The following is a 9,291-nucleotide window of genomic DNA, read 5'->3' as shown; positions in this document are numbered from 1 at the left end:
TCTGTGCCGGGTTTAATGTTTTAGGCCACAATATTTTTGCAAGTAGTTCAAAGTTTAAACTGATATTCCTGTGAATCTTTTGTGTAAACTTTACCTTCAAGCAAACGCCACCCAAAAGAATATCAACGCCCCCTTTTTTAAAATATTGCTGCCAGCGCCCCCCGTCATCCTCTCAACGCCCCCCAGGGGGCGGTACCGCCCCCGTTGAGAAACACTACTCTAACTGATCAGTGTCATGGATGGTGGAGACGGAGACAAACCTAGAGTGCAGACTCATTCTTAAAACAAAACTAATTTATTAAACTAAGAAAAGAGCAAAAACAAAGCTGACGTAGCAGCAACTAAAACATAACAAAAAATCCAATACAAGGCAGGGCACGACAAACAACAAACAATAAACCGACAGAGTGTGGGAGAAGTGACCGGGTCTTTAAACACTGAGGGTGACAAGGTTAGTGGAAACAGGTGAGTGGAGATAATGACAGACAGGTGGAGATGGGCGTGGCAGGGAAGGCAAGAGAGTGACAGGGGAGGAGTGAATACTGACAGCAACACAAACAGGAAAAACCAAACTGAAACAATAACTCAAAACAGCAGCAAGATAATAAAGATAACAAACTGAAAACACAAAAACACAAATCCTCACAATCAGCTCTCCACCAGAGATAAACTCAGCACCCTGGATGAGCTGATCGACCTTACCATTGGAATCAGCAGAAGACTGAAGGATCAGAAGCGAGAAAGGAACCACAGGTCACGCCTAACTCATCCACCCATCTCTGTAGCTCCTCTTGTGTTTCCACCTCACTCACAACCTCCATCGCCGTCCACGACCTCCGAGACACAACCAACGCAGGTGGGAGGACCCCAAGTTTCTCCCGAGGAGCGTCAATGACGCATAAAGTTGGGTCTATGCACTTATTGTGGTGAGCCCAGTCACTTTATAGCTAAGTGCATGAAGAGGTTAAACCGCTACTCCCACAAGTAGCTCCAGGGATGCTGGTGGGACAGACTACCAGTTCATCTGTTCCCCGTTTATTTGCTGCCAGTCACTGTTTGTATAAATACTCTACCCTCTCTTTGCAGGCTCTGGTTGACTGGAGCAGAACACAGTTTGACAGATGATGAGCTGGTGAGTCAGATGCAGATCCTCATCGAAGTGTTGCCTAAACCTCTGGCAGTTTCTGCACTAAATGGACAGATTTTGTGAACTGTCGCCCATCAGTTGGCCTCCATTCGATTCATCGTTTCAGGAAATCAACAAGAACAAGTCAGTTTTTTTGTCACCAATTCACCCATCGACCTGGATTTCCCTTGGCTCACTCTTCATAATTCTTTCATAAACTGGACAGGAAAGAGGGTGGATTCCTGGAGCCAATCGTGTATGGCAAGTTGTTTAAGATCTTCCATTACTTCCTCTCCATCACAAACTTCATCTACAGATGAAACTGACAGTTCCAAGATTTCCGTTGTCTACCATGATTTGTTACCTGATTTCAGTAAAGAGAAAGCACTCTCACTGCCTGAAGAGAAACAAAGAACACAGTCGGTTAAGGACCTAATTATCTACAAGTCACCATTTACCCACATACTCAGTCTGTAACTTATCCTGGTTGTTTGCTCCACAGATGTGCCAGGTCACTCCTTCCTGTTCCCTGGGCGGCAGTGGCTCAGGAGGTAGGGGTTTGTCCTGTAATCGGAGGGTTGCTGTTTCGAGCCCTGCTCCAGCTGTCTCAGCCGTTGTGTCCTTGGGCAAGACACTTCACCTGCCTTGCCTACTGGTGGTGGTCAGAGGGCTCGGTGGCGCTGGTGTGATGGCAGCCTCACTTCTGTCAGCCCGTCCCAGGGACCCCAGCTATGGATACAATGTAGCTTACCACCATCAGTGTGTGAATGTGTGGATGAATGGGTGAATGATTGTAGTGTATAGCGCTTTGGGGTCCTTGGACTAGATAAAGCGCTATATAAGTCCAAGCCATTTACCATTTACCATTTACCCTTTCAAATAAAATCATTTTCACTCTTACCTGTTACTCTTACTCTTACCTGTTTCTCTGTTGTGGATGTTTCCGGTTCTGATAAAAGAAACCGTGAGGCTGAAAGCTATAGTTATGACAACTACTGCGTCCATGATGTGAATCTCCTGTTCCATCACATCCCGAAGGAGCTCGATTGGACTGAGATCTGGAACCTCATGTATGAAAGAATGTGCAGCTCTCTCACTGAAAGTTGGTGTATGGTCGAAAACCTAAAAGTGTGGCGCACAAAACAATTCTGCTTTATCAAACTGTGCATGTTTCTGCACACCTTTCCTTCAAAAATCTAAATGTACATGGAACTCTCCCTCTATTTAAATATACAAATAGATGTAAATGTCCTGCATATGTGATTCTCCTCTCAGCGTGATCCAAAATTATGTCTAGATTCAGGAAATTGGGAACTGTGTCTGTGGGCCAGTCTCAGATTCTCCAGGGCGAGTCTCAGCCTCTCATCTGATCGCTTTTGGGGGTTCGAGGACAACAACGCCTCTCACTCAGCCTCCAAGAGGGTCCAGGAGGATGCCTCTCATTCCTCTGGAGGGGGAGGGGTTAAAAACAAGACCCTCCTGCGGCGGTTGGGACAGTTCCCGGGACATCCCCCTGAACTCTGGAGTCCTGTAAGGATTTAGGTGTTTCTGAGTTGTTTTTGTTATCTTCTGTATTTAAGTTTCATGTTTAGTTCTGTGTTTGATCTAATTGTTTGTTTGTTTTTGTGATCTTTGTGTTTCCTGTTGATATATATACTGCCTGGCCAAAAAAAAGGTGGCCACCTGGATTTAACGAAGCAAATAAGTACGAGCCTCCTATTGGATAATTACTGCATGGGCGATTACATTTCAGCTGGCAACAAGTTATTTAACCCCAACTGGTGCAATGAGTTGCTTCTCATTTCTTAAACAACCATGTTGAAAGACACATTCCATGGTCGTGGAAAAGATGTCAGTCTGTTTGAGAAGGGTCAAATCATTGGCATGCATCAAGAAGAGAAAACATCGAAGGAAATACAGAAACTATTAAACTTGTGTTAATAACTGTCCAACGCATTATTAAAAACTGGAAGGACAGTGGGGACTCATCTTCTTCGAGGAAGAAATGTGGTCGGAAAAAAATCCTGAATGATTGTGATCGGATATCACTTAAACGTTTGGTGAAATCAATTCGAAGAACAACAACAGTAGAACTCCGGGTTACGTTTAACAGTGAAAGTAAGAGCATTTCCACACGCACAATTCAAAAGGAACTCAAGGGATTGCGACTGAACAGCTGTGTAGCCTTAAGAAAACCACTAATCAGTGAGGCTAACCAGAAAAAAAGGCTTCAATTTGCTAGGGAGCATAAAGATTGGACTCTGGAGCAATGGAAGGTCATGTGGTCTGATGACTCCAGATTTACCCTGTTCCAGAGTGATGGGCGCATCAGGGTCAGAAGAGAGGCAGGTGAAGTGTTTCACCCATCATGCCTAGTGCCTACTGTACAAGCCTGTGGGGGCAGTGCTATGATCTAGGGTTGCTGTAGTTGGTCAGGTCTAGGTTCAGCAACAGTATGTGCTCAAAGAATGAGGTCAGCCAATTACTTGAATGACCAGGTTATTTCATCAATGGATTTTTTTTCTTCCCTGATGGCACTGGCATATTCCAAGATGACAATGCCAGGATTCATCGGGCTCGTATTGTGAAAGAGTGGTTCGGGGACATGAGACATCATTTTCACACATGGATTGGCCAACACAGAGTCCAGACCTTAACCCCATTGAGAATCTTTGGGATGTGCTGGAGAAGGCTTTGTGCAGCGGTAAGGCTCTACCATCATCAAGGCAAGATCTTGGTGAAAAATTAATGCAACACTGGATGGAAATAAATCTTGTGACATTGCAGAAGCTTATCAAAACAATGCTACAGTGATAAAGGCAGTCCAACGAAATATTAGAATGTGTAACCTTTTTTTGTTGTGTCAACTTTCTTTTGGCCAGACTGTATAATTGTAAAGTTTTGCTCTTTGTCTTCCCTGTGCTTTAGATTATGTTATTGTATTGTTCCTTGTGTTCCCTGCCGTCGTTCACATGCCCTCAGCTCAGTAGTTTCCACGCCCACCTCACCTGTTCCTCATCATCTCCCAGCAGTCCCACAGACAGTGCAGACTCAGTTGGTGTAATGATATTATAATATGCTTTCAGGTGGGAGACCCAGGGTCAAATCCCCTTGAGTTTATTTATAGCTGAGGTTTTTATTTATCACCAAACTTTAACAAAATGCCATGATTTACTTAACATGAAGTAGACATTTACAAACCTTTTTTTCTTTTAGGCCATATTTAGTCCAACCCAAAAATAATTGTCTATGGCTTGTACTTGTATAGCACTTTATATAGTCCACGGACCCCAAAGCGCTTCACACTACAATCATTCAGCCATTCATACACTGATGGCGGTAAGCTACATTGTAGCCACAGCCGCCCTGGGGCGGGCTGACAGAAGTGAGGCTGCCGCTACACTGGTGCCACCGAGCCCTTCGACCACCACCAATAGGCAAGGCAGGTGAAGTGACACAACGGCTGAGACTGACAGAGCGGGGGCTTGAACCAGCAACCCTCCAGTTACAGGACAAACCCTTACCGCCTGAGCTACTGCTGCCCCCGTCTACAATGAGCTCCATGTTATCAATAAGATCAGCATGTTTTTTTTCTTAGTTTGTAAGAAAGTAAAATTAGAATTGATAAACACTACATGTGTTTGTTTTATTACAGAGAGTGTTCACATGTTTTTAGGTCAAAAAATGAGAGAGCAAAAAATAATGTTTGCACCCCCACATTAGAAAATGGGGGAGCAAATATGGCATTCTTTCACATTGGTGTCTTGTTTTTCAGAGAGACTTTCAGAAGCCTGAAAAACAGAAAAAAAGGCCCTTGTTTAGCTAGCCATTAGCCTAGCCTGAATAAAGACTTCTGCTCTTTTTTACATACTTTGTGCTCTGACTGATAGCACAGCTGATAAGCTACTAATAACTGATAAAAAACAAACATCGCCAGGCTATTTTGTTAATCTCTTGTTCTTCTGCCTGATTTTCAGCCAGTTCAACTGCTTGTACAAGTTTACAGGCAAACATGAAGTCAGCTTTGACTGAGTTTTTCTTCTTGTCTTTGCAATTTTTGTAAAAATTTCTAATTCTGGTCCCAACCTGCATATACAGGCAGCAGTAAAGCAGACAGAGAACATGATGAAAGACTCAGCTGTTACTGGGAGATGTGAGAAGAACTGAACCATGTGAGCTCACAGCCAACTACCAGCAACTATGTAGATAATTATAATATGGCAGCAGATGGGCGCACAGGTGTTGGTGTACCAACGATGTACAGGCAGCAGAAGAAAACACTACGTATGCTGCTGTCACACAAGATTTTAAACATCATTAAAGGTCTAGCCTTCCTAGAAGGACTGCGTGTTGCCCACCACCCTTTATGCCAGAGTTTTGAACTAAGATCATTTTATGTAACAGAAAAATAACTATGTGCAATCTCATGTGATATCACAAGATGTAACACATCTATTACTACATCAAAATCTGCAAAACAGACTGAAATACAGCTATTTGTGTTATGGCTAATGTCTACTAGCTGTTGCAGCCATCTTGAATTAGACTGATGACAGTTAATCAGCTGATGTCCATCCATAATTACTTTCTACAAGATTCATTAAAATCCACCCAGCAGTTTGAAATATTTTGCTGACAGCGTTGACTCCAACAGTTTATGCTAAAATATAAAGTTTTAATCGTATACAATGAGCAGCACCTGCAGTATGTTTTGTGAATGACTCTCAGCTACCATCACAACAAATTCTGGATCAATATCTGCCAAACTGACTGAGTTATGGCCATTCTTGTCTTTTTAAGGTCAGTGTCTGGGGCAGCCATCTTGAATTAGGTTGAATCCAAAAGTTAATCAGTTGTAGATGCACATCTAACGATTACTTTCCTCAAGTTTCATTAAAATCCACCCATATATTTTGCTAACACCACAGACAAACACACACAAAGGTTGAAGCTGTTATGGCCCGTCTAGGAGTGGCCGGACCATAACATGAAGATGATCCATCCTCAACAGACCTCAAGCAGCCACAACACTCTGTAGTATATTTTACAATTATTTATTTACAATACGTTAATTTTAGGTTGAACCTCAACAGATGGAAGGAGCTGGGTTTAACTTCAGGGGGACTCCCACAAAAAACAAAAACAAAAGACAACTATCTGAAATAATAATCATACTGACCTATTTAAAATAAAGAAACTAAATGACAAAAACTTACCTTCCTAACTAATATAAACAGGAGAAATCTAGGATCAAATCAGAAAGTAGTTCACCCCTACTGTGAGGATCTGGTTTCTGTCTCCGCTCTGCTGGTGGTTCTGGTGACATCGTCTCCTCAGCTGTGGCCAATTCTCCTGATGAGCAACACCTGTATTTAAGGTTCCACTCGGGTTCAGATCTTCACTGGAGTATTGTGCCCTATGGCACTGATTTGAATCAATGGGTGATTAACAGTCTTCTGCAGAACATAAAGAGGTAGTTTAACCACTGAATCAGGTGTGTTGGAGCAGGGAAACAAGTAACACATGCAGGATAGTGGCCTTCGAGGACCAGGATTGGAGACCCCTGCTTTAAAACTTTGCTCTGGTCTCCTGAGAGTATTTGTGCATGTGGGTCAGGCTCCTAAGCCAAAACATGACACACGCACATTTACAGATTAAATTACAGAGCCCCACAACAGCAGTTGTAACAATTGTGACCTTCTGAAAAGAGATGATCAGTAGAATAAAATACAATCCATAAACAAAATGTTGTCTCATTCCTGCTCAAAATATCAAATGTTGCGTGGACTTTTATCACAATATGATAATTGTGCTGGAAAACATCCAGAGTTAGTTTTGATCCTGAGACATAGCTTTCTCTAAAGGAGTTCTATGACATTCTGTGAGTCCACACAGGTTACGCAAAATTATTTATTGATATATATGTACATATGTGTGTATATCAAACTATTTATCTTTACTTTATTTGCATTTTTATATTTGCTAAATGTTACTTTTGACACTGGTGTTCTTCCTTTTACCTAATGGAACTACAACTTTAGTTTGTGAAGAAAAATACAGCCGTTTACAGAAAGCGTTTTACCAAAGCGGTTATGGGCCCATCCACTTAGCTCCTCTGTTTTTATCCCCAGCTGCTGAAAGAGGAAAGTCAGCTATGCCTTTTTCTTCTTTTATCGGAACTTCCTTTGCTCAGCATGGTTTCACTTTAACTCCTGAGGGTTTTTCAGAAAGTGGGTTCAGTGAAATTTAGTGTTAGTTAAGCCTGAGTTGACTCTGAGTTTACTGTTCCAGAAAGACAAGCAAGTGGAACTCTGACTCTGTCACCATGGTAACAGACTCTGTGAAGTAAACCTGCTCATAGGCAGGTTTACTGAAAGAAACTTTGAGTTTCTCCAGCTCTCCTCCCACCTGAAGTAGCTGTCAGTCAGGAGTTCTTCATTTTTATTCAATATCAAAGCAGAATTACTTCATAATCTCTGATGTCAGAAGAGGATAGACAGAAGCACAAGGGAAAATGCTGCAAATACTAAAAACACCAGCAAGTAAGGAAACAGATGCAAAATTACTCCAGAAAACGGAAGTGCACCAGACTCAGTATCTTCCATTTCTTGAGACCAGGTGATGAAAAGTTGATGTTGAAATGTTTCATTAGGTGGATGTGTCTTATTTTTCCAGTCTGATGAAACAATTCAACATTATCTCTGGGTCAAACATTTATATGACATGGAGGTTATTTAATTTTTGTTTTTTAAGTGTCATTGGTTTGATCATTTCTCGATGGTCCCTTAGTAAACCACTGTGTTTAGAAGGAGGTGAGCTGACCGACATCTCACTGCCAGCACCAAGTCAAACGGCAGAAAGACACCACTGAATCCAACCCAGAGTCCCCCTGGTGGTCCGGTGCACCTCTGTTCTGTGGAGTAAGTTTGCATCTGTTTTCTTACTTGCTGGTGTTTTTGGTACTTGCAGCATTTTTCCTTTGGCTTTTCTCTATTTTCTGTGATTGCAGCAGTTTTCTTTCATTTCTTTTCTTTTCTTTACATTCGTTTTTTTTGTTTGCTTGTTTGTTTGTGTTTGTGTGTTTTGGAGTTTGCATCATTTATGTGTTTGTGGCACGTTTAGCTATTTCCTGTGTGTATGCACCTGTCAGCCACTTTACGATTCTGTAATAAAATTAATACCTATAAAAGGAGTTGATGGGTTTAATTGGCTTGAATCCCTTAAAAGAGAGAGAGATAGAGAAGCTCTTCTAACTTCGGGTCATTTTGACCTGAAGGTCACAGAAGGGTTAAGAAAAATAATAATACTGAGCTAAAATTAGGTTTGGTACTATCTGAAACTCATTCACAACGCATACTCTGTGTAAGAATTCACAGCTTCATGTGAGACTGCACGAGTTATCTAACGTTTTAAACTCTGCAATGAAAAACAAAAGGTGATATGCATTCTAATGCTGGGCCTTCGATTTTATTGCTGTATTTCTGAACCTGAAAGTTGACTTACCTTGGATCAAGCTTACATTTGTGGAGCTTTTTCTCAGCTTGTTTCTTGTTGTGGGAAACATTAGCTTGTTGTCTAATTACAGTCATGTTCATAAAAGGTCAAAATTCACAACTGGACAAACAGCAGCTTTAGGTTATAGCTAACTGTTCCTAATTTAATTGTTGCTTATTTATGTATTTATTTATTTATCAGGGACAATGCAGTTAGACATCGTGGACATAGAGCACATCTGATGTTCTGCCCAAACAGTTTAGAGCTAATTCGCAACTCTAGTGCCTGGCTGAGCTTTTCAAACAACAAAACAAAAAAAAACAGGGGCACTGACTCCTTTAGAGTCAGATTTACAAATATATAAATCCAAAAGGGTAGCTTATTCAATTGGCTACTGGTTATTTCATATCTCATCAGCGGTCTTCACACGCACACTCTCTCTCTCTCTCTCTCTCTCTCTCTCTCTCTCTCTCTCACTCACTCACTCACGCTTGCGCGCGCACACATAGTAGTCTTAAGAATAAGATAAGAAAAAACGTTACAATTACCGTTTTGGCAGTCCGATGGAGCAAAACAAAACTTAACGGCTGGCAGCAGTGCACGTGACTGTCACTGGCCTCTGCGTGAAAGGACAGCAGCAACAAGCTCCCGTTGGCTCACGTGCGCCCCCT

General features: G+C 41.9%; 1 protein-coding gene across 1 annotated transcript in view; it reads left to right on the top strand.

Annotated features, from left to right (window-relative positions):
• The first annotated feature begins 3,702 nt into the window (after window positions 1–3,702).
• Window positions 3,703–9,291, top strand: part of nocta (nocturnin a) — a 17,187-nt gene continuing 11,598 nt past the window's right edge. Inside the window, exon 1 of the mRNA XM_037977224.1 lies at window positions 3,703–8,046. The gene's annotated coding sequence lies outside the window, so the exon portion shown is untranslated. The remainder of the gene's footprint in view (window positions 8,047–9,291) is intronic.

The sequence above is a fragment of the Kryptolebias marmoratus genome, linkage group LG9 (assembly GCF_001649575.2).
Source record: "Kryptolebias marmoratus isolate JLee-2015 linkage group LG9, ASM164957v2, whole genome shotgun sequence".
In the NCBI taxonomy this organism is placed as follows: Eukaryota; Metazoa; Chordata; class Actinopteri; order Cyprinodontiformes; family Rivulidae; genus Kryptolebias; species Kryptolebias marmoratus.
The sequence above is the reverse complement of the archived record's forward strand: the minus strand, read 5'-3'. Positions and strand labels throughout refer to the sequence as shown.